The sequence below is a fragment of the Lates calcarifer genome, linkage group LG3 (genome assembly GCF_001640805.2).
Source record: "Lates calcarifer isolate ASB-BC8 linkage group LG3, TLL_Latcal_v3, whole genome shotgun sequence".
NCBI classification, from domain to species: Eukaryota; Metazoa; Chordata; class Actinopteri; family Centropomidae; genus Lates; species Lates calcarifer.
In genome coordinates, this window is record NC_066835.1 from 5,344,555 (window position 1) to 5,368,591 (window position 24,037).

At 40.8% G+C, this 24,037-nt stretch overlaps 1 protein-coding gene across 2 annotated transcripts in view; it reads left to right on the plus strand.

The window, feature by feature from the left end:
• Nucleotides 1-23,749, plus strand: part of e2f3 (E2F transcription factor 3) — a 203,042-nt gene extending 179,293 nt beyond the window's left edge. Inside the window, exons 8-10 of one of the 2 annotated variants that reach the window (XR_007808870.1) lie at nt 8,745-8,833; nt 22,185-22,260; nt 22,755-23,749. The gene's annotated coding sequence lies outside the window, so the exon portion shown is untranslated. The remainder of the gene's footprint in view (nt 1-8,744; nt 8,834-22,184; nt 22,261-22,754) is intronic. The other variant, XR_007808872.1, reaches the window with a different exon arrangement.
• Nucleotides 23,750-24,037: the final 288 nt, after the last annotated feature.

Genomic DNA, 24,037 nt, shown 5'->3' on the forward strand with positions numbered 1-24,037 from the left:
TTAAATGCTAATTTTCTCATGGTAAAGGAGTCAGTATTTGGGTAACATGAACTTGACAATAGATTAATACACAGTTGCATCTATAATGCACTTTTTGATAGAGAATATATTTATTGTATTGCTTTCAGTGGATCATCTAACTCAAGATACTGACTGCTATGAAACCTGGAGGTATTGGAAGAGAACAAGTATTCTGGGTACAGATTACTTGCATGCAAATTTGTAAATCATCATAAAACAATAGATCTTGAGCACATAGATTCATTCTTGGGGGGCACATATCTGTGATAAAGTGTTCTATACCCAGTGTTCACTTGCTAACAGCGTTCTAAACCTTTCAATCCTATCCCATGGCCTTCTCCAGCAAATGAAACTTATTCAGGTATCTTCACTAGACCTGAAAGTATGGAACTTTTGGTCACTTTGCAAACCGGAAAGATAACAAAGACAGTGAATGAGACAAACAAAATTGTATTTCCTATTTCTTTCAATGCAGTTATGTACTACAGCAGGAACATGTAAGAATCAAACATTAAACACAATGTTGCTCCCCTAGAGACAGGTGCTGTGGACTCCAAGGCTTTTCACTACGTGCCTCCTTTGTATACATTCATTCCTTTCAAACACTACAGCTGTGCAACAGTAAATGCATAGAACAACTTAACCAAAAAAAAAAAAAAAAGAAATGTGAAAAATGTGAAAATGCAAGCAGGAATGCGCAAAAGGTAATTTTAGTTCTTGCATTTAGTTCCTGGTTTCCAAATTCCTGGAACTACTGGTTGAGAAGGGACACTAGATTAGATTATCCATGGCCATGGATGACTGTCACATCTTATTTTCCACCACAGAAGGCGACACAGTGGTAGACAGACTTGTTTCAAAGTAGCATCACATCTTTATAAATTGTGAGTGTTTCATAAATAAGGACAAATATGATAACCTAACAATATTAATATGAAGGAATGAACACAGGGCAAGACTTACTGAGGTGCAGATTTGATACAGTCAGTATTTTGGTATCAAGATCACTACATTACACTTAATTTCTCTGTGTTTTGATAGAAATATCACCACCTACTGCATATTCCTTCCCTTGCAGGGAAGTTTTCCAGCACATCCCATAGATGCTCAATCGGATTAAGATCTAGGGAGGCCAAGGCAACACCTTGAACTCTTTGTCGTGCTCCTCAAACCATTTGTTTCTATCATAGCGAGTAATAACTTTTTAAACAATTTGTACTACCGTAGCTTTTCCATGGGATCAGACCACATGGGTCAATCTCCACACACGTCAGTTAGCCTTGGGTGCTCATGACCCTGTCATCGGTCCATCACTTGTCCTTCCCTGGACCACTTTTGGTAGGTATACTGACCACTGCATAGTGACCCAGTCATCCCACGATTCCCTGGGTTCGCAAGCCAAAGCTTGGGGGTCTGCGAAATAATTTGTAATAAATTTTAAAAGTTATGGCGTATCACTAAAAAGTGTGTAACTACAAATGGGGACCACTGCACCCATAAAACAAACATATTGAGTCAATAACTCCCACTTACATTCAGTTCACATTTAAAAAAAACTCTGATATGATTGTGACATATCATGTATATATCTGTCACGCATCACTCGCTTGTATCACACTTTGCTCAGGACACACCTGGTGCATGGCTCCTGCTGCAGATTAGCATATCTAGCTAGCAATGACGGATACCTTTTTAAAGTCCATTCACTTCATCAAGTGATGCCAAGCCCAAACCAGCTAAATTGAAAAAACATGGCAATGGTTAGCTCGAGTTCAGTTTTAGACCAAAATGTGTCGGTGGCTACACTGAGGGAGGTCGCCACCAGGCATCGCTGTTGACTGGGTCTACGATCATTTTGCACCAGCTGCAACAGCAAATGGTCTGACAGGCAAGGCAGAAGAGCAGCTGTTGGAATCATCCTGTGATAGGACACCGAAGGCTCGATGAGTATCCTGAACTCACTGCTGAAGCTGTACAAATATTGCTCCCCTTTCTTACCAATTACTCCCCTGTAAGGGGTCCTTGGCCCCACAGAAGTTTGAGAACCCCTGGTCTAGCCAACACAGCTGTCAAAGTTCCTTATCCATGCTTGCCCTTTTTTCCTGCTTCCAACACATCAACTTCAAGAACTGACCGTTCACTTGCTGCCTAATATATCCCACCCTTTGACAGGTGCCATTGTGATGCAATAAATCAGTGTCATTCACTTCACCTGTCAGTGGGTTTAATGTTGTGACTGATTCTGTGGCACTACATCATTTCACCTGTTAACCTGCTGACTGCTCCTTCTTATCTGACCACAGTAGCCACAGCAATCTGTAAGTCCACTTCCCAGTCCCCAGTTTGGTGACTTGATGCTAATTTGAGAGCACAAAATATTCATTTACCACACAAATTAATTAATTCAATAGAACAGATTACAAATTCCTGAACATGGGTTAAAAGAGAAATTACTCCTGCTCCCTGCCGAGCTCTGTCGACTGCTCGACAGTCCTACTGACAAAAGTTTTTTGTGTTGTCTGATGCTGATTTGGCTGAGTTGGCATACAGCTCTCCTCCTAATGATGATGTTTTACAATTAGCTGTGAAAACTGTGTGAATGTTTTCCCTCGTCTTGGCAACTGTTCTCCTGGCAAAGTGCACTATGTTTAGAGGGTGCGTGTTCTTGGCCAAATCAACGTTTATGATAGACTATCCCAGATGGGATGTTGCAGATGGTCGCATGATCTGGCCTCTATTGGGACAGTTTCAGGCCTACCCCAACAGTGCGCCATATAATTTGTGAAAAATATTAAACCTTCCGTGAGATTGTGTGTTTTGTATTGTTTTTAACCCACTCTACTATCAGTAAAGATAATATGACAATGAGTTTTTCAGATAATCAGACGCTTTTCTACTTATTTAATCTTCACCCATCCTCTATCACTTTTTCTCTGGACCATCTTCATGTAACATAATTGCACACTTATACACACACACACACACACACAGACACACACGCACGCAATCATTCATATCCTTTCAGACGTTTACTGCAGCTGTTATGTTTGTGGTGCAGTCTAACTGCAGCGTTAATCATTTCTGCATGGTGAAGAAATCCGCCCATCCCTCTCACCCATCTCACAATTAATCCACATCCTCCATGCTTGGAAGGGTTAACACCGCGAGACGACAAATTATTCCCAGTCGTCCAGGAACCCATGTAAGTGCCTCTCCAGCTACACACAGATTGATCGATTGCTTTGTTTATCAGTCATAAAACTATTAACAATCAATCCCCCCTCCCCCCCCCCGCTTCCATCTCTCTTTCCAGAGCAGTTTCATATATGGATGATTATACATTCATTAATGCATGGGTAGTTGTGCGTTAGTCAAATGATCCATGTGCGACTGAGATGCAGTGAACACAGATTACTGCACAGATGCCCACTGAGGAATCTTTTAATTAACAGCATGGTTTACGTCTCAGGGAAGACCTCTTTGTGTCGTAGAGAGCGACTGGGGCTCAGAGTGAAGGATGGAGAGACGGGAGGAGAAGGTGGGGGGTGGTGGTGGGGTGGGGTGGTGACCCAATTCTCAAGGGAGCTGATTGAACATGACAGCAATAAAAATAAAATGTTGAGACCTTATGCATGAGCAGTAACAGGATCTGTTCAGCAGAACTTCAGTGTGACCCTGCAGGGGTCAGACACCATCTTTCTGGGGTTTTTTTCTGAACTGCAGCTTCAGCTTAAAGCCTCGACTCTGCTCTGTGGATTGACTCCAAGTTTCAATCTGTTGCATAATGTGTCGCCACATTGAAGGATAAAAAACACACAGTAGTTGTTTTTGTCTGTGCATTTCAGCTCTTTGCATCTTTGAAGGACATGCACTTGGATTGTTTGTTTTTTTTTTTCTTCAGACATGTCCATCCTCCTGCTGCCCAAACCTCCACTCGCATTGAATAATACATCCAGACATGTTGTCAGAGATCAGTTGACCCTGAAACTATTGGATTTCACATTAAAAGCCCTAGTGCCGCAGATGAGTGCAGAGTTCTGCAGACAGTTTTGCTAATCTATGCTCAGACCTTGCCTGAGGGCATGTGGTGGTGAGGTAAACGTGGCTTGAGTTATAGTACATATGTCCATCCAATTACTGAACTTCAGTGTTTTGACCGTATAAATGAAAGATGAGAGTGCCTAACAACCCACCCACCCCCCAACCCCCATGCACACACACAAACACTCTCAAGCGCTCAGGGGTAGTGTTTTGTGTACTTTTCTAAAAGATGAAGATGAGGCAGCAAAGCAGACCAACTCTAATGTGGAGCTTGAAATCGCTTTGGGTTTTAACTCTTCATTTTATTTAATTATTTTTTTTAAACTCAGCATCACCCCACAGTCTGCATGCACCAACAACTAATCACTCACACCGGGTTATTTCTCCTAGCCGGCTGGAAGCCCTCATAACCACATCCTTGTTGGAGACTGTGTTCCTTTAGGTAACATCAATTATTGACACTAATTCTTGAGTCCTAGGCTCAGCCAAAGTGTCACAATCACTGGGTGCAGATAGAAATAAAAGATTCATCAGCGTGGTGTTGTACTGATGAAGAGCGTTTTTACTGAAGGTAGCATACCAAGGCTCTGTTTAGGAACAGCCAAAGACAGAGAGATAGAGAGACAGACACTGTGTGTGTGTGTGTGTATGTGTGTATTCCAGTAGGGATTAGATAACATGAGTTCATCAGGTTTACCATTATGTTTCCTCCCCGAGGCGGATGTGCTGGCATTAGTGTCTGTAGAGGACTTTCTCTCTCTCTCTGTCTCTCTCTCTCACTCACACACACATACATATACACACACTCTCTCTAACCTCACTTAACCATCTGACCTCCTCCCTCCCTCTGCCGTTGGCTTGACAGCGAAGACACAACAAATAACATGTAATGTCATTTTCAATCTCTTCCCTCTCCCCTCCTCTCTTCTTCTTCTTCTCTTAACAGTGTAAATTGAAGTAAATGTAATCTCATGTGCTGCTGCTGCTGCAGCAGATGATGATCTACGACTGTTGCCGCTGCTGTCGTGGGTTGTTGATGTTTGTTTCTCGCGCAACTGCCCTGCAATCGTTGCTCGTAGCAGCTCTGTTTCGCACACTTCGACTGCCTTCACAGTTTCTTTTTTTCTTTTTTGTGTCATGTCATCAGGAAGAAAGACAAGAGGAAACTGGTAGAGATTAAAAAAACAAGACGGAGAGGCAAAGAGCAGCAGAAGCTGAGAATTCGGAGAGAATCTCAGAGCGTGTGTAGTCTCTGCAATGAAAGCTGGAGTTGAACAGGCGTGATGTTCTTCTGGCAGCAGATGAGCTGGTAATTAAAACTATGGGAAACTCCTGTGAGGGATGTACACAGAGATCTGAGCACAATACAGAGCCTGGGATCAACAAATGTTATTGGACCATATGGAATATGTAGAGCGTACGGCTGCTTCTGGTGCTAATTCAATCATCTGGATGTTTTTTTTTTTTGTTTTCACTCTCCTCATCTTTTATGCTTTCTGATTTTTTTGCAGCTAATGGGTGAAGGCGCCTCTTTTTTGAGTCTTTGTATTCCCTTTTCTCTTTAAAAACTTTATCTGAAAACATTACACGAGCCCTGTGCTCGCCTTACAGTTGACTCCGAACCTGTCTCGCTGTCATTTACCGCCCCGACTCCTGCCTCGTGTGAGGCTGGAGTGTGCCCGAATAAGGGAGTGCTGCAGTGAATAGTGGCAGCTAAAGAGGCATGGGGCTTAGCCGATCAGTAAGACACAAACTCCTCACACCAGCGAGATTTCAGCCCCAGCTTAAAGGCTTCAGGGGAATGGATTTGGACTAACATCACATGAAATTGCTTCTTCAAAGTCTCCTTATCTAGGCACGGGGAAAATCTCAAAATGGTTTTGCAAGTGGTTTTACCGCAAAAAAACATGCAATCACGTTTCACACTTTTAAATTACATACTTAGCTATTTTCTTTAGCAGGGCAGAGGGTCAAGTGCTTAAAGATTTGTCCCCCTTTTCAGCCTCTTTCAAAAAGGTGCAATATTCTTGTTATCTTACTTTTACAGCCAGACGACTGCCCATTCTAAAAATGCATATTTCTAGCAGATGAATACTGATGAGTACTACAGACATACATTAACACACACACACATGTGCACACAAACACACACACATATATAGTGGTCTAGTCCTGGTGCGATTGAAATTGCGCACAAAAACAAACCCTGAAAGGGATGATGGGACTCAGTTCCCATCTGAGAGACTTAAAACTTGACTAATCTGATAAGTACAGAGCTGAAACCAGTGCTGTAAGCTGACTGTTGTTTGTTCACCTGAAATATGGGACATCAGCAGTATTTATAGTTAAAGCCATGATTTCTGCATGCTTGACAGTCCCATTTCCCAAAGGATGCCAAACAAGATATGGAGTCACACACACCGTTCAAGTGATGAAATTCAGAAAGGAAATCATGCATCATTATTGCAGCAAGAACCACTGGGGATTTCTTTACTCTGATTACAGGTGTGATGGTGATGTGGCTACATATGTGGCTCTGGCGTCATCACAGTCCATACAATCAAGATGTGATTGGCCTCTTGGGTAACAGTGACTTTTAAATACACACATCCCAACAAGTGAACAGTCTGAACAGTGAATAACATATTTACTAGAATGGTTAAAAGGTGTGTTTCACTGAGTAAAAAGAACATTTTAATCATCAATCTGATGTTGATTATGAGATTTAAGCCACTGTACAGCTCCTTGCAAATGCAGCCCTATTAGATGAGGATACTGCTCTATAAAAGAGGTCATGGGAACATCCTGTTCAGTCTGGCCACAAAGATTTCAGCCATCCCGGTCATAGCTGTTTCACAAATTATCAGCTACAGGCAGATAAAACAGGCAGTTTCACAACAATTCACACCTTGCAGTAATTCACGTGGCCACAGTTTCATGGCTGTCTTGTGACCTTACTGACTCACATGTGACCTCAGCTAAACTCTCATGTGAGTGGAAAAAAACGGTGGGAAAAAAATGTGAATAACTGACAGAGGTGTAATTCCTGAGACTTCCTAACAGTCAAGACCTTTTGTTGATGAGCACTGATCAATCAACAAAACCAAGCAGCAGGTCCAATTTTCTTTGGATTAATACTTGTATATTTTTAGCAATCTTCAGTAGAGGTCTTCATGATTGGATTTGGTCTACAGAAATCTGGTTCTGATAGGTTGTAGTCTTCAGGCCCAACCCACACCAACTCATGTGACATCATTTGAGCCAATTGATTAGGTTTTTGAAGCTCCCTCTGGAGCCGCAAAAGGGTTTATACAACTTTTTTTTCCAAAAGTCGCCATTACTTGTAATCAAACTTTGATGCAGGGGTTTCCCATTTAAATCAATTTTTTAAAAAAGAGAGACATAATCTAAAAGGACCATGAACAGCAACATGGAGCACCATGATTCACAATCAATTAATAAGCAGTCACAGTTGAATAAAGTCTTAAGAATAAAACATAGCCAGCTGGGGAATAGACAGTCACAAGATTCTAACCAATTTTCTGTAAAATTCATTTAATAGCATTACTCTTTTACATCCTTTATAGGCTGCTGATTTCCTGAAAGTAGTTTTCCTATGGTGATAATGTCATGCCATCCAATCAGAACTGATACTGTGTATGCTCAGATTCACTTAGGTAATAGACACACTGATAAACAAACCTAAGACCTGTGGCAATAAAACTAGACACTACCTGACCCAATTAGACTAAACATAATTTGAGACCCAGTCCAACTCAGGTCCTGGGTTGGGTCACCATTCCCTAGAACCAAGTGGCTGTATGAAGAGCTCTGATGTCTAGCAGCAGAGGGCCTACAGTACATGTACAGTGTAGTGATGAGACAGTGCAATGAGTTTACATGTGGTAAACCATGTAAATTGTATTGGAATGGATGGATGGAAAATGTTTAATATTCAAAAACTGAAGCATCCCTTCCAGCTCTGGACTCTAATTTGGACTCACCTCATACTTAGAGTATGTATTCCCAAGCACACATATTGATCCTGGCTAACTGGGCCAACACCCATGGTCCTCTAAGCCAAGGGAGCCTCCAGCAGTTGGTTTTCACAGAAACAAGACTGAATACACAGGCAGTGTGGAAGCCTCCTGCTGAGAAACTCCAAAGTAGAAATCATAGGGCCTGTGCAAGTTACGCCTAAACTACAGGGCTCCCTAATCAGCAACCCTTTTTTCCCTTTCTAATCAAGTGAGTTTTAAAACATGTGCTGGCCTTCAATCTGATTTTTAGATGGTTTTGCTCTTTTCTATTTCTGTTCAATGTGTGGTGACTGTTGCTGCTTGTGCTCACTAATGAGCTCATGACAAGTCCATAACATATTACACTCTTTCTCCTTGAGGTTTTAAAACAACAAATATACATGCTTTAAAGACCAAGACGTGGATGAAATCTGATATAGAATGAGATATAATCTGGATATGATGAAGTTATTCAATTCTTGCAGCACACACATACAATTTCAGCCAGTACTGAGTCTGAGCTCTGGTCTGGCTGAGCAGAGAGCAACTGAAGGTTATTATGGAAAGAAAGAGGCTAATCTATGGATGATCTGGTTACTATCACATCGCTTACTCAAGCTAACAGCAGGACTCTCTCTCTTTCTCTCTCCCTCTCTCTCTCAGTGGTTATATATGTATCACAGATTCAGATAGAACATGACTCACCACTCCTCCGCTGTCCTCTGCTGCTCATCTCTTTTGATCCTAAACTGGTAAGTGAAAATGATTCTTTAAAAAATAAAAGCGACACAGGAAAAAGCACACTTTGATGAACACACACTACCAATTACACAAACACAACAAAAGACTCACACACACTTTAGGGTATAACCCTCCCATTGGCCTAGCATGTTGAATAACCTGTGTTGCATAACTGAGGTCAGATATAAAAAGAGGCACATCATCATCCCCTAAGACACACACACACACACACACTCTCTCACTCATTTCATGCTCTATCTGGGTCACAGAGTACAAGAGAAATAATAACACAGAAGTCATTTCAGATTACATAGCTGAGATCAATAGCCCTCACTGTCTGAGCATGAAAGCTTCATTTTGCCATGGCCTTCCCATGAAAAGGGCTGATTGTAGCTGGGATTGACAGTTTTATGGAATGATGATGATGATGATGTGTCCCACACACACACAGACCTACACACACACATACTGAAATACACAGCCCACATATAGAGACAGTGTTAACAAGTTTTGCTGAGGAGAACTGAACAAGATTGTTAGATATGATACAGATACATACATTAAATCATACACATACAGGCACTGAAAATACATTTACACCAGTATTACTTAAGAGTAATGACCAAAGTTAACCATAAGGTGTGTGATGTAGTATGTCCTCTTAGGTCCGGTTAGGTCATATGAAAAATGTTTACACTAATTTTCAGTATCCAGAAGTAATAAAATGTAACTTGTATAAACCTAAACCTGCATTAAATGAATTTTTGGCCATTTGACGGTAGTGCATTAAGGTGTAAACACAACATTTACCTGCTAAATCTAATATAGCTAATGTTAGCTAACAGTTATTTCAACATCCAGCAGACCCTGAAAACCATTAGCATTCACTTGGAGTTGTGTTTCTGATCAACATCTTTAGTTGCTTTTTGTTCTGCTTTGTTCACCAGCTAGTTGCTAACTTTGTCTGTCAGATGTTAGATGTAGAACAGGTAGTGTAGCTTTTTTCACTACAAAAACAGCTGCCAGGTACAGTGAGTATGAACTAAAACATAAAGTTGCCGACCAGAGAGCAAAAAAAAAAAGTGAGTTAAAAGATGCTCAAAATGTCTTAGAGCCGAGGGGAAATACAGAGTCTGTGGGTTAGCCACACAGCAATGACTTTCACAATACACTTAGCCCTTTGATCCAGTGTTAATACACAAAATATTGATTATAGCCTGTTTAACCATTCATCAGATCTAGTTATCAGTAAATTGGCTTCACTGATGTACATACAGTAGATTTATGATACTTATTACCTTGTACACACGTATAGCAGATAAGGAATATTGATCATACAGTGTTATATTTGTATAATACTACAGTTTGCCCCTTCAGATAATATTACCTAAAACCTGACTTTCTTCCTTCTCTCAGATGAAGTTGTTCTGTTTTCATCCTCGGTGGTTAATTTAATTGCCTTTTATTAGATTAGAGCACATTTTGAGGTTGGACAGCTAGGACTTAAGCCAAAGAACAAGTGATTAGATTTTTGTAGTTTCCACTATAAGGCAAATATAATTTTTGTAACAATAACCATCAAACAAACAGACATAGAAACTTGTTACAAAATCATCAGATTAAGCTTGCCAAGAACTCAAATTGCAAGAAAAAGGAATGATGTCTTTTAGTTTGAAAACTTGTTAGATGTCAGGGACCTTTTTCCTGTTTTCAGGTTAGAAAACCGCTGGCAGTCCTCATTCCCCGTGTCTTCACCTCTCATCTAATGCTTCTATGCAAGCAAGCAGACACACACACACACACACACACACACAAACATTCCTGCTTTGATACAAATCCCTATGGTGAGCTTCTATCATCTCTAGCAATAACGAGCTGTCATTGGTCCTCAGTGATCTATCTGTCTGAATGTGTCAGCGAGCAGGCAGGCTGACTGAACGTTGGGGCTAAAGCAGTTCTCCACTTCCAAGGCCTGCCAGTCAGCACTGGGGGCACCTGAGACAGCCCCGTGTCGGTGAGGGATCATTTCTGAAGGCTGACACTGGATCAGAGACAGGGAAAAACCAGCCATGTCGACGTTTGACCCCACCCCCACACATGAAAAAAAAAAAAAAAAAGAAGTTGGGGAAGACAGCAGAGGAAAGTGATGAGGTACTGGCAGCTAAATGCCAAATAGGTTGTCTCAGGAGGATTTTATACCTGACCAGCTTCTATTTTAGAGATAAGAGCAAGGTGCCTGAGTTATTAAAGTTTTAGTGTAGGTATATAAACATATGCATTTACTTGGTGAAATGAGTTTAAAGTAAGTCAGCGGGCACCTTGGATATTCAGAATCTAAATGTCACCATGATACAAGATAAACCTAAATAACCCACTCAGATAACACCAAGATGCAGCCATCACAACACCCCCATGTAATGTATTCCTTCCACATTGCATAGAGATATATTATCTAGCCTTCCTTATTGTGTCGGTGATAAATGCAGCACACATTACCTCCACCAAATGTGTTTCTCCTATTTCCACAATAAAGGGGCCTTACTTTTCTCTGACCTTCAGCGGGCTGCAAAGCCAGCACAAAATATGCATTTAGAAGAAGCAGCAGGAGTGGATGTGAGGGTTGCAGGAGATTGCTTTCTTTTGTACGGCGTCATGCAAGAACATGCATCACTGTCCGCCTCCAACAAACAGCCAGTAATATGCAGAAATATTAAGTAGGATCAGCAAATAAATATATGGAGTGGAGCTGGTGCTGTGACAGATGTTGGCTATTTGCATGGAGCTCCTCTGTCATGTCATTAACCAACTCTCTCAGCCAAGCAGGCAAAATGAATGAACTGGCTGCTCGGAGCGGTCGGGTGTTCGAGCTGTGCAGAGTTGAGGCACTTTGTGCAATCGAGGAGCTCGTGGCCGTGTCCGACCTGTAGAGTATCTACAGCCTCTGCAACCAGGTGTTTCTTGATGCGTGAGTGTATCACAATGAAATTGTGTGTAGTTTTTTTTTATGCTGCTGACCTAGCTGCTGGAAGTTGAACTTTCTTTGGTGTAGAGAGAGGTATGAGCCAGTTTCAACCTTTGAACCTACTATAAAAAAAACATGCTTTAACATTTATGTGGTGTATGTTATTATTTTATAAAGCACATAAGCACACATTCACACATGTGGGCACACACACTCTCACTGTACATGCATGTGCCACATGGTCAGTGGTTTCTGTATTTCTTAGAAGGCAGCAGCAAGATGTATTAAAGATTTAGTCAATGAAGCAGAGAGTGTGTATTCACACTGCTCTCTGTGTTCTCTGGTCAAGGCCATCCTGCTGAAAACATACAACCTACTGTATGGCTTCAGGGACAGCATGTCTGACCTCCACCTAGCTGAACATAAATGAGTAAAGAGAAAATACAACACAGAACAATCCCCTTTATTAACCCCCCCAGGAGCATACAGGCTCTTACAATCAGCCCCAGCATTGTTCATGCCGCTCAGCGTATTGAGCACGTCGCAGATGCGCCTCCCAGTCTGCTCTAATGGCGTGGGTCATCAAGCACTGTTCAGGATGGAAAAAAAGAGAAACAAGTATTGATTTGAAAATGTCTTGTTCTGTTATTTTCAAAAGCTTTCATCTGTATTTTTTCTCTGAGCTGGCGTAAACCCGCAGGTCATGGTTGGCTGCTTTATAGAATGTTCTGTGATCAGTGTATTTTACCTGAGTGTGAATGAGTGTGTGTTTGTGTGTGTGTGTGTGAGAGAGAGAGAGAGAGAGAATGTGTGTGTGTGCTCATGCATGTATCAAATCTTGTCAGCTGCAGAATACATACGAGGAGGCAGGAGAGTCATATATCTGACGAAGTGCAGCCAATAAAGTATAATTCATGACTGTTACAGTGCCCATGGATAGTAGTCATTACTCTTGTGTTGGTGTGCTTGTAGTATATCACGCCTCAAAACAACAGCCCTCATCACTATATTGATTGCCTGACACCTTCTGAAACATGTTTTTTTTTTCTTGAGAGAGCAACAGAGTGCAAGACAGAGAAAAGAGGGAAAGCAAGAGAGCTAGATGTTGGAGGGGAGGTGGAAAAACAACTGTCTGGCTTAATACTGCTGCAGCTCTGCTGTTGTCTGGGTTGTGTAGGTGGTCTCATGCCACCAGCACATATACTGGTACTTACACATTCACTGTGTCACAGGCTAACTCCAGGCCGTTTGAGATGTACAATATGTGTCGTCCAATCTCTCAGTTTCCTCCGTTTAGACAGTGCTGTTTATTCTTTTGACACACAGTACACAGCATTGTTTTCTGATAGTCAGCGAGAATTTCTCGTGCAGGCCACAGTTGCTTCTCTGTTGACACGCTGCTAATGTGTTGCGTGCGAAAGAACATTGTCATGTGATCATCATCCATCTCTTTCTTGCATGGAGCTGTCCCCTGTGCAGGCTTCCCTTGAGGGAAATCACGCTGTCTGTGATGTTTTCTGTCAACTTTCTCCCTTGGTGTTGTGTCTCCGTCAGTGTTTTCTCGTCACTACCTGTTCATGTCAAGTCTCAGCGTTTGGTAGATGTGTATGAGCTGCTGGTGGCAAAAACCAGTCTCCTGCTGTATATTTATTTGATATGAAAGTTAAGTTTTAACCATAATGAGTATACAATATTCAGTTTAGAGACATACTGCAGTAAAATCTGAAAAACTTAATGTATCAGTTCATGCAAATTAAAGAAACAAACATACTCTCATTTTTCTCTAGTGGTATCTGGCAAAAACATCAAAACACAAAATTCCATTCATCTCCATCATAGATGAAAACAGAAATCTTAGTAAACACTTCTTTGTAAATCTTCTGAATGGTTTGATTTGTTTTCATACGATTTGGTTTGATTTAATTCAAATCTTGGTGTCAATTCAAAATGGAATCTCTGAGTCACTACTTTCAAACCACTCTCTCATGTTTTAAGTCCAGTGAATTACAATGTGAAAAATAAGTGGCAGTTCAGTTAACTGGTCTTGATGAAATTCAGTTAGGACAAACAGAAAAAAGAAGAAGTGAGAGTACAGCAGAACGCAGCTTTTTATGTTCGCAAGGTTTAACTGCAGCATTTTGGAGACATTTGACAGCCCTCTGCCTGTACAGGAATAATGAAACTGTAATTTTAGATTAACACAGAGCTGAAGACTTTTGAAGAAACAGAAGTTTATGTGTTCTTGAGTAAGTATTCAAAGATAACGTCCTCCAAGTTATTTTCTTCACCTGATCAAAGTTGGCTGACAAATTTGTTGTAGCCCGAGTTCATTGGTCCATTTTTGCTAACATAAATCCCAAATGAAGCCAAATTCTTGAGGAAGATAACTGTGATAAACTGTGTCCTTTCAGTTTCTCTCTGCCTTTTTTCCTTGTAAATGAAACTTTAGAAGTAATGTACTGTTTTTGGAATCTAAGAATCAGTTCAGAAATAATAGAGGATAAGAACTGTGATTCATGTGAATTGATGTTTCCCTTGATCTCTGAATCCTAGGGAGGAATATGGAGAAGATCTTTCTGGGTAATTTGGGTGAACTGAAACTGTTTTTAACTAATACCATTACCATATTTCTGTCCTGATTTTATAAAATAGTGCACACAGAGCTATGGATGACTGCTGATGTCATTTTGACAGAGGCAGTGCTCAGGTATATTTTTTCTAGTTCAGGCTGTCATATCAACTTGTTTTCAGTGTCAAAATATTTGCTGGATGTCATTCCACGTTCGGTCTCTGATCAACGCTCTATTTTGATTTCTCCCTCATCCCGTCTTTCTTCATTTAATCATCCCCCCTCATGGACTGTTCATGGACTTGATGGAACCTCAGATTTTTATGCGGCGGCTGATATACAGCAGTATTAAAGATGGGTGCTTTCCGTTTGACGAGCGTGGTTTAATCTAAATCAAGATATGGGTCCCTGGAGGCCGGTGCTGTAATCATGTCAAACTGGCGACACCCTTCACTGTCACTCTCTCTCCATCTCGCTTGATCATCATCTGCATTGCAATTATTGAGCAGATTTAGACGTTATCTGGCTCTTAGGTAATCAGGAGGAGAATGGGATTAGATGTAACATTATATGGCAATGTTGTTAATCTCAATGAGCTCGCATCACATAGCTCATCTGCCTGTGGGATATATGACATCTGGATTTGGGGTTTTGTGTATGGCTCAAGGTTAAACTATAGATCACTGAGAATTTAGGCCGAAGAAACATTTTTCAAAAAGAGAAAAAATAGCATGCAGTAAGACGTTGTTGAGTTTGCAATGAAGACAATTACTCACACAATAAATGAGTTTTAATGTGAGAGGATATATACGTGTGTGCATGGAGATATTGTAAAGTCTCTTTATATTACTTAATCAAGCAGTCATGTTAATTGCGTAATAGGCTTGTATATTTCCATGCTGTCTCATCTCATTTACATATTTACGCCTTTGTTAATGAGGAAGGCTAGATTAAAGAGGGGGAGGAGGGGTACGTAAGTGGCTCCTCCCTCAATATCACTGATTTATTTATACTCATTAAGCTGCATCGCACAGATCTACATTCCTTTCTGTAATAAGGAAAGGCTTGTATTAAATTTCACGGACACATCACAGTAAACTCTGTCATGAATAATATAAGTAGCTTTTGTGCGTACTTTAAATGAATATATTATCGAGACAGATGGAAAATCCTGTGGAGGTAACATTTTAATATGGCAAAATGGGAGGATGAATGAGGGAATTCTTGGAAATTAGAAGTGGACGGAGTGAGGACTCCTTTATCAGGACATTGTTGCCGCAGGGACACTAGTAGTAGCGAGCCTGTTCTCTCTGGGTTGTAGCAACGATGCAGAATAATGAAAATAAGTGTGTCCATTAGACCAGTTAATCTTATTTGGCCTGTAACATTGGTCTATGTTTTCATCCCAGACTGAAGGTCCCTTGTTCTCCGCTCTTTTTATATGCACATGTACTGTAGAGGGTCACACACGCATGCATACACACACACACACACAAAGAAACACATGCACAATCCCAGCTTTCATGCAGACGCAGTGATTTAGCGGTCACACACAGACAGTGGCTTCACTCCTCTGTTCTCCTGCCTCTCCACTCCTCCCTTTTCCTCCTCTTCCTTTTCACAAAACAACACAGGACTCTTCTGAGCCCCGAGGAGAAAGAGCAAAATTTACAAGAGGGACACAGGGGATCAGTGGTGCTGTTGTATGCTGGTGAACAGCACCCCTTTGACTGGGAACCAGAGGTCAGGGCATGGCTCCCAAAGCCTGCTGGGCTCTTTGGTGTCTGTGTGTCTCTGTGCGCAAGTGTTTGTGCATGCATGTGTTTGTGTTCCTTGAATGTGTGTGTTGGCATTTGTATGCGTGTTAGCCTTAGGGTGCATGAATCCCTGCCTGATAATGTTACGGGAAAGTCACAAACTGTTTTTGTGGCAAACTAAAGTCACTTGACAGCACAGCATGTGCGAAATCTTTTTATACACACTGTAAACTATAGTATTTGACTTGTGTCAGTGCATGATGTGCTAGCATAGCATGGGGGTGAACAGTTTGTTTATATGGTGAGTGACATTGAGAGATATTCTCACATCACAGTTTCACTTCATTCCCCACCATTCCGTAAGTAGCTTATCCTCTTTAGCACCAGTAAATAGTGGCAACACTCAGAGTTTAATAAGATTAGACCCATAATTTTCACCAAAGTGCCCCCTGAAGACAGGGTATTTTTGGTCTTTTTTTTTTTTTAACCATCCCACACAATTATTCCCTCACCAAGGATTAGTTCGTTTTTGGGGAACATTTGCATCCTTGAGTGGTAGAGCGTGTAATGATGGGCATATGCAATCAAAGATGTCTGCATCCAGTTCTAGGTTCCAAAACCTGTCTATATCCTTTGTTTGCTGACTTTTGGAAATTTTAAAATCTAGGGCAAAAGATGTAGGACATACATGTAATGCATGTAATGACACTGAATGTGATATTGTATGTAGGATGTTAGATCAGAGATGCATGATCTTGATGTAGGAGAGTGCAGAGTGGATGATGTAGGGCTTAGGGTCAGAAATCAGCCATAAAGTGGAGAAAATAGATCATACCTCACTGGATCTGTGTGGGATGTAGGACATAGGACAGGAAGTATAACGTACATATAAGACAATGGAAGGATATAGAATGTGGAATGAGCAGTGTTTGACATTTGATGTAGGATTTACAACGCCAGATCTACAAAGCTGAATATAGGATGTAAGTTGCAACACAAGATATAAAATGTGGAATATTACAAGATAAATTGAATGCTTTGTTGGTCATAGAGGACAATACACTGATATAAGATGGAGTGAGAAAGTCTGGATGTAGGATGGAAGATATTCATGAGTGCACGCTGTAGAATGTATGATTTGAGACATTTAAAGCTATACATCACGGGGTGTACAAAGATAAACAGAGGATTTTAGTGGCAGCACAAAACATAGAGTGCAGGATGTGGAATGTTTAGACTAAAGCACAATGGTATTATAAGACAGGTTGGGGCTAGCTGGCTAGCATGCTAACTTTGGCAGAAGAAAAGAAGTGATAGAAATGGAAGCAAAACAAGAGTTAACAATGAAGTTGCTTTTCCAGCACTGGAGACAGCTCTCTGTGGGTAAAGGAAGGACATTTGATGTTGAACCCGCAACTTTTCCTCAAGAATGGTAGATAAACTGCTGTTAATGCTAACACTGGCTATGTAATAATAGCAAATACTTAGATATAGTGCCTTTAAATATGTATAATGGCTTAAGATTTAGGATGAAAGACATTTAGAGGCACACTTTGTAAGATTTATGACAAAATATTAGATGAAGAATGTACAACACAAAGACGATATATATGATATGTTGCAACCTAAGATGTAGGATGCAGGATATGGGAAGTTACAACATAAGGAGGAAATAGGATATAGAATAGAATAGAATAGAATCGTCTCTATTGTCACTGTTTCAAAACAGTGAAATACTATTTAGCAGCTCTAGAATGACAGATACACATAAAAAGTCAAAAGAATAAAAACAATTAGATAAAAAATAAAAATAATGACTATCAAAATATAGATGATATTTACAGTGATATATAAGATATAGTACAGTGATATGTATGATATATACAGTGGTATGATATGTACAGTGGTTTAGTGCAAAATGATAGAATGAAAGGATGTAAAGTGCAGTATCAACATTGCAAAGAGGAGTCTGGGTGAATCAGAGGGTTGTTCAGGGGAAGGTATTATTGCACCTCAGTCTTAAGTTTATTGCACTACTGTCCTGGGTAGTGGGAGCTGTGGTGTGGGGGGTAGGGGTTATGCATTTAACTGCCTGTGGGGAGAAGCTGATTTTTAGTCTATGAGAAGTAAACTGATTCCTGTTTTTTGGGGTTAGTTTTTCAACTCAGGCCCACACAGAAGACTAGGCTAAAGAATGCAGGACAGGATGTAAAATACAGTGGGTATGTAGTAGATATGAATGTAAGCTGGACATACTGCTTCAGGTAGTTTGTTGGAAAAAGGCTACATATAATACAGTCTGTATAGGCTGTTCAAAGATGTCATAGCCTCACTGAATATATCTGATTTGTACTGCTATCATACACAAAGAATAATCAAAATTGAGCAGTGCAAGATGTGTTTTTTATCACACTGACATTAAGACTGACAACAAACACATTACGCAAATGATGATAGACGCTGATTATTTCTAAATGCATCAACACAGGGTGGAGAGGTAACATCAAAACACCATTTGGAGTCACAGAGAGGACTTAAAGTGGGGTGGGTGGGAGGGACAACCTCCATAACGGCTGAGTGGATGAACAGATGGATGGAGTAGGGGATCTGCAGGGCGTGGAAGTGTTTCATCTCCAGTCTGTACTCCGAAAGGTGTAAGTAAGTGATGGGTGCTAGCTGCCTTCCAACATCCCCATCATCACTGTAGTCAACACCTGCACTTGAGATTGCACAACATACACACTCATACCTGCACACACACACGCAAACACAACCCTAAAAGCACTTTCATGACACAAGGAAGGAAGTGTTAAAGGCAAGAGCCTGCGGGGTCAGAAGTCATCAGCTAAAGGGACTGAAATCATGTCAGAATGCACTTATCCTATTCCAAACCCTCACATCACATATCTCAAACAGATTTTTTTCCTTTTTTTCCCTTTTTTTTATTACTGCTGTTGATGCCTCTCAAAAATGATATTCAGGAAACACTCATTGATATATACCCTGTGGCAAGGTGATAGTCTCTGTCCCTCCTTAATTCAGTCCTCCCCTCCATCCAGACTGCCTGAGTGCTACCAGTGGAGCAGTGATGGATGACGCAAGGCTCATTAGGATAAGACAACAAAATCAATAGACCAAGCGCAGAGGTGTCAGTGCCTCAGACGTGCCAGTAAAAACCACACTGATAGTCTATTCGCTGGCAGTGAAGTGTATCTGAGTTTAGGTGTTTGTGTGTGAGTATCTGAGCCTGAGTGTGACTGTGGACGGGGAGCAGTTATGGGGTGAGTGATTGATGCTGATGGATATGGATAATGGATAAACTCAAATATAAGAGCCCTCAATAGGGGGTTTGTGTGTCCATGTTTGTGTATGAGATGAAGAGGAAGAACAACTCACATCTAGGGAGAAAAAAAGAAAAGCTTTGGAGCTACTGTTTGCCACACAAACAATATCCTCTTTTTTTAAAAAAAAAAAAAAAAAAAAAAAAAAAAACTAAAAAAAACCCTTGATATTAAAAAGTTAGTGGTGTCATTGTTCCTCCTCTGGATATAGATACAGTGCCATAAACAGCCCATTGTCTCAGATCTACATCAGCTCTTATCTGTGACAGAAACTGTGTGCTCCCCAGTCTGAGAACTTCCTGTATGCTCCAAGGTATATTACCATACTGCATACTGCAAAAAATATCCACTGAAGCAAGTCATTTACTCTACGGTTGACTCTTATTTTCCACAAAAAAATGAGATGACTTTTTGCTTTCTATCAGATTCTACTTTGTTTCAAAACATCTGGCACTTGAGGGATGTTTTTTGTTTGTTTGTTTGTTTGTTTGTTTGTTTGTTTGTTTGTTTGTAACACGTTATTTTACACAGTCTTAATGCTCTAATAATTTTTGTCTATGAATGAATTCTTTATAGTTTTACAGTAATTATGAGTCAAATGCAGGCAGCTCATTAATTTCCAATTAACAGATTCCATTTAATTTCTGGTGTAACCCAGATAGCACAGCTGGTTAACTGAACATGCGACTGTCAACAAGTCAGAATATATGAAGATTAAAGTTTCCAAAATCCAAAGTTTGTATAATTGTACCTAGTTCTTTCAGAAAATGTCTTAAGACGTTAAATAGTCTTAAGACGAAATAACTTAAGTGCTAACATTTTTTTCCTTTTTAAACAAAATAAGATGTTACTAAATATAAGAAAAAAATACTTTTTGAGAGTCAACATTTTTTGCAGTGGGATAGCTGTGATAGCGGCCTCTTATCTTCAGGAGGGAGTAATTTATGGTTGCACACACTGCCACCAAGATGCGTTAATGCTTATCTGTTGCTCTTGCAGTCACAGTGCTGCACAAACATGTGCAGGTCTGCACATGCACACACACACATACACACAGGGAGGGAGGTTGTGGGGGTAGATAGTTGTTGACAGTTTGCTGTTTGTGGTCTCACATGTAGCAGATGTCTTCCTGTGTGAGGCTCTGCAGTTTTCTGTTGAACCAGAGCCTTAATGATTTCCCTGTTTGACTAGAAGCGCCACTGCAGCAGACAGCAGGCTGTAGACAGTTCCTATGCCACTTCATTCCAGGGGAAACAGTGAGGGTTAATATCAGCCTTTCTCTCCTCTACTACCCCATTCCCTTCCAGATTATGGACTTGAATGACTTTTTCAGCAGTAATGGAATTCCCAAGTAAAGTTCATTCAATGGATCTCCACTCTACTCCCCTAACAGTCCAGTAATTGAACTAAAATCAAACCTAATTGGATTGCTGCAGGAATGCCACTGAACAGTGTGTCTTTTCCTGGGAAGGGGACATACAGCGCAGGACACAGTGTGTGTGTGCGTGTGTGTGTGTGTGTGAATGAGGACAGCAATGGAGATGAGGCGACGCTTAGCGATGAATTAGATTAGACTAATCATTTCACTGTGAGAGCTCAGATTTGGTGGTTTGGTGTGGAGGATGGTTCCCAGCATGTTGGTAACATGCTGACAGTCAGCAGAAGCCAGACCTCACTCCACCCTGCCGTCACATCACATAGACAAATGAACTGAACATCCTGTATAAGACGCAGTGTGTACAGCAGCCTGCACGCAGCATGTTTACACCATGCACTGTATGAAAACACTGCTGAACTCCACCTTATTGTAATCTACTCCTCTGTACTTTACTCATCTGTAGTCTGCAATACTCTGCTCTTCTTCCCCTTACTCTATACTAATCCACTTGCCCTGCTTCTATGTACTTTACTGCTCTCTACTGTACTCTTCTCTGCTCATCTTTACTACTCAGCTCTGTACTTTATTATAGCGTTATTATATTCTACTCTACTCTACTCCTCCCTGCTCTACACTGTTGTGCTTCTGGCACATGCTCCTCTTATACTTTACTCCTCTCTACTTTCATCAATTCCCCTATATTTTGCTTCTCTCTGTTGTACTCATACTCTACTGTGCTTGCCTCTACTCTGTTACTACTCTCTACTTTACTATTCTTCTTTCCACTCCTCCTCTTCTGTATTTGTCTCCCCTTTATCATACACTTCTGCTCTGTCCTTTAATATACTGCTTTACTTTACTATACTCTGTTCCACTATAGTCCTCTGTTCTTGAATCAGCTCTGCCCCGCTCCCCTCTGCTCTACTCCTCTGTACATTACATCTCTTTACTGTACTTCTCTACCCTACTCTATTGTACTTTAATATCCTCTCCTCTCCTTCACACAGTGCTCTTGTTTATTTGGCTGAGCTTGTTTTCCTTGTTCAGCTCAGTTTCCTTTAATTTGTGGTGTGGCTTTTGGTTTTGATCACAGCCATAATGAAAGACAAAGCCTTGATGCACTGATGCCATTATAACCAGAGTCGCCTATGATGCCACATTTGTTATGACTGGGATTTTGAGGTGGGGCTCTGATATGAATCCAGGGAAATGTAATTATCCCCAAAAAAAAGCAAGTTTTTGCCTCTCTTTTGTGTACCTTTATCTTATGTAACAGTGAGAGTGGATCTGCAAAGATCTATCTTAAAATGTCTCTTCTGTGTATGACTTCTCTTTTCTCTTATTCTCCTCCACAGGAAGGTCAAAGTGTCAGAGGCAGAACCACAAAGACGCCTAATTTCTTCCTTCAGCAGGGTTGAACTATCTGCAACAGTAAGTATTGGAGAAGAAATTATGTTAATTCCTGTGCTGTGCACAACATTTATTTTCTGCTTGTAGACCCGTAATAGAAATCACAGTGTGATGGTGAATTCCTGACATAAACCCCTTCACATTTTCTGCTTCACTACATGAGTTTGTCAGATTACAAAGTTCAGGTACTCTTCTAGTCTCATTATTTAGACTGAATACCATCCAATTTTAATCAGCGTCCAACCGAGGGAGTTGGGGACATCCCAAGGGTTCGTATTGTGCATCAAGTCTTGATTTTGCCCAAGGTTGTTCCCTAGATATGAGTAGCTCCAACTTTTTCCCCTCGCGTCTTTTTTTTTCTCATTAGAACTCGTTTCGGACTTCATTTTAGCTTTAGGGTCCAACAAGACTCCAATTAGATGGACGACAGAATTAATGAAGTCTGTCTCTCTCTCACTCTTTCTCTCTCTCTATCTCTCTCTCCTCCTCCTCTTCCCTTGCTCTATTTATCCCAGTGCTCAGGGGGACACTCGGTCTGGATTCAGTCAGTGTGGCGGCGTTTCTGCTCTTACTAAATTAAATATGTGTAATTGATGGTTTCATAAACAGAGCTAACCTTGCCAGCAGCGATCAGGAGCAGCCGCTGAGGAGGTCCATGTGAATATGTATTGTGTCAGTGAAGAGCCTGCAACTACATCCACAAGTCCTCAGGTTCCTCACTCACAAAGAGAGAGAGAGAGAGAAAAGGAGAGCGAGATGCACGCAGCAAGATATTGACTACAGCAGTTTCTCGTCTGTACAGGCGTAACACATGACATAATGTCTCCTGCAGACAGCTTTAGTTGAGAGCAGACAGCATTGTTCTTGGTAAACTCTCACTTACAGGATGTTCTCTCTTTTTTCTCACTGTCTGTCTCTCTCCCCCTCTCACTGTGCTTTCTTTATCTTTCCTTTTACCACTGTGAAACTGGAGAGATGAAAACAGTTTGAACAATACAGACAGAGAGATAAAGGCTGTTCAACATAAATGTCAGGCTCAGTGAAGTACAGTGAACAACATGCATTTACAGCAGCTATGTGGAAAACAAACAGTCTGGTGACATGAACAAAAGAAATGTGTCACTCAAACACTTTCCAACCTCTTGAACAGTAAACACATTGCCTTAATATAATTTTGTTACTTTATTGAGCAAACATTCAGATACTTTATTGTCAGAAAAGCTAGTTTTGTATAATGTCCCAACTACTTACATAACTAAAAAGAGAAGGAGCCAATTTCACATCACATCTTTTCACAACATCCATGTTTTCTAAATGTTTGTCTTCTGGGCCTAACAATACAGCACATGAATGCAACTCAATCTGACAGCTGTCATGGAAGTTCCAGATACAGGGGGCTTCTCGCCAGTGCATAAACGCAGCACAAGACCTGTAGATGTCTGCTAAATGTTTATGTTAACTGACCAAAATTGCAAAATTGTTTAAATAAAATGTGACTTTGCTTAAACTCAAACCTGCATTAATTGATTTTTGCTGCCACTTGGGGGCAGCACATCCAGCTGTAAACACAACATTGACCCGATAAAGTTGACCTGGCGAACATGTTGGCTAACAGTTGTTCATTTAAACATGTAGCAGACAAGGAACAACATTAGCATTCATTTGGAGTCGTGTTTCCTGCCTCTCTGATGAGAGCTGTGAGAGTGAACCAGAACAGTGAAGTTGCAGGGCGTAAAACCAAAACATGAAAATGTTCTGTAAAACTGAAGGGAATTGCAGATTAGTAGATCTTTTTCAC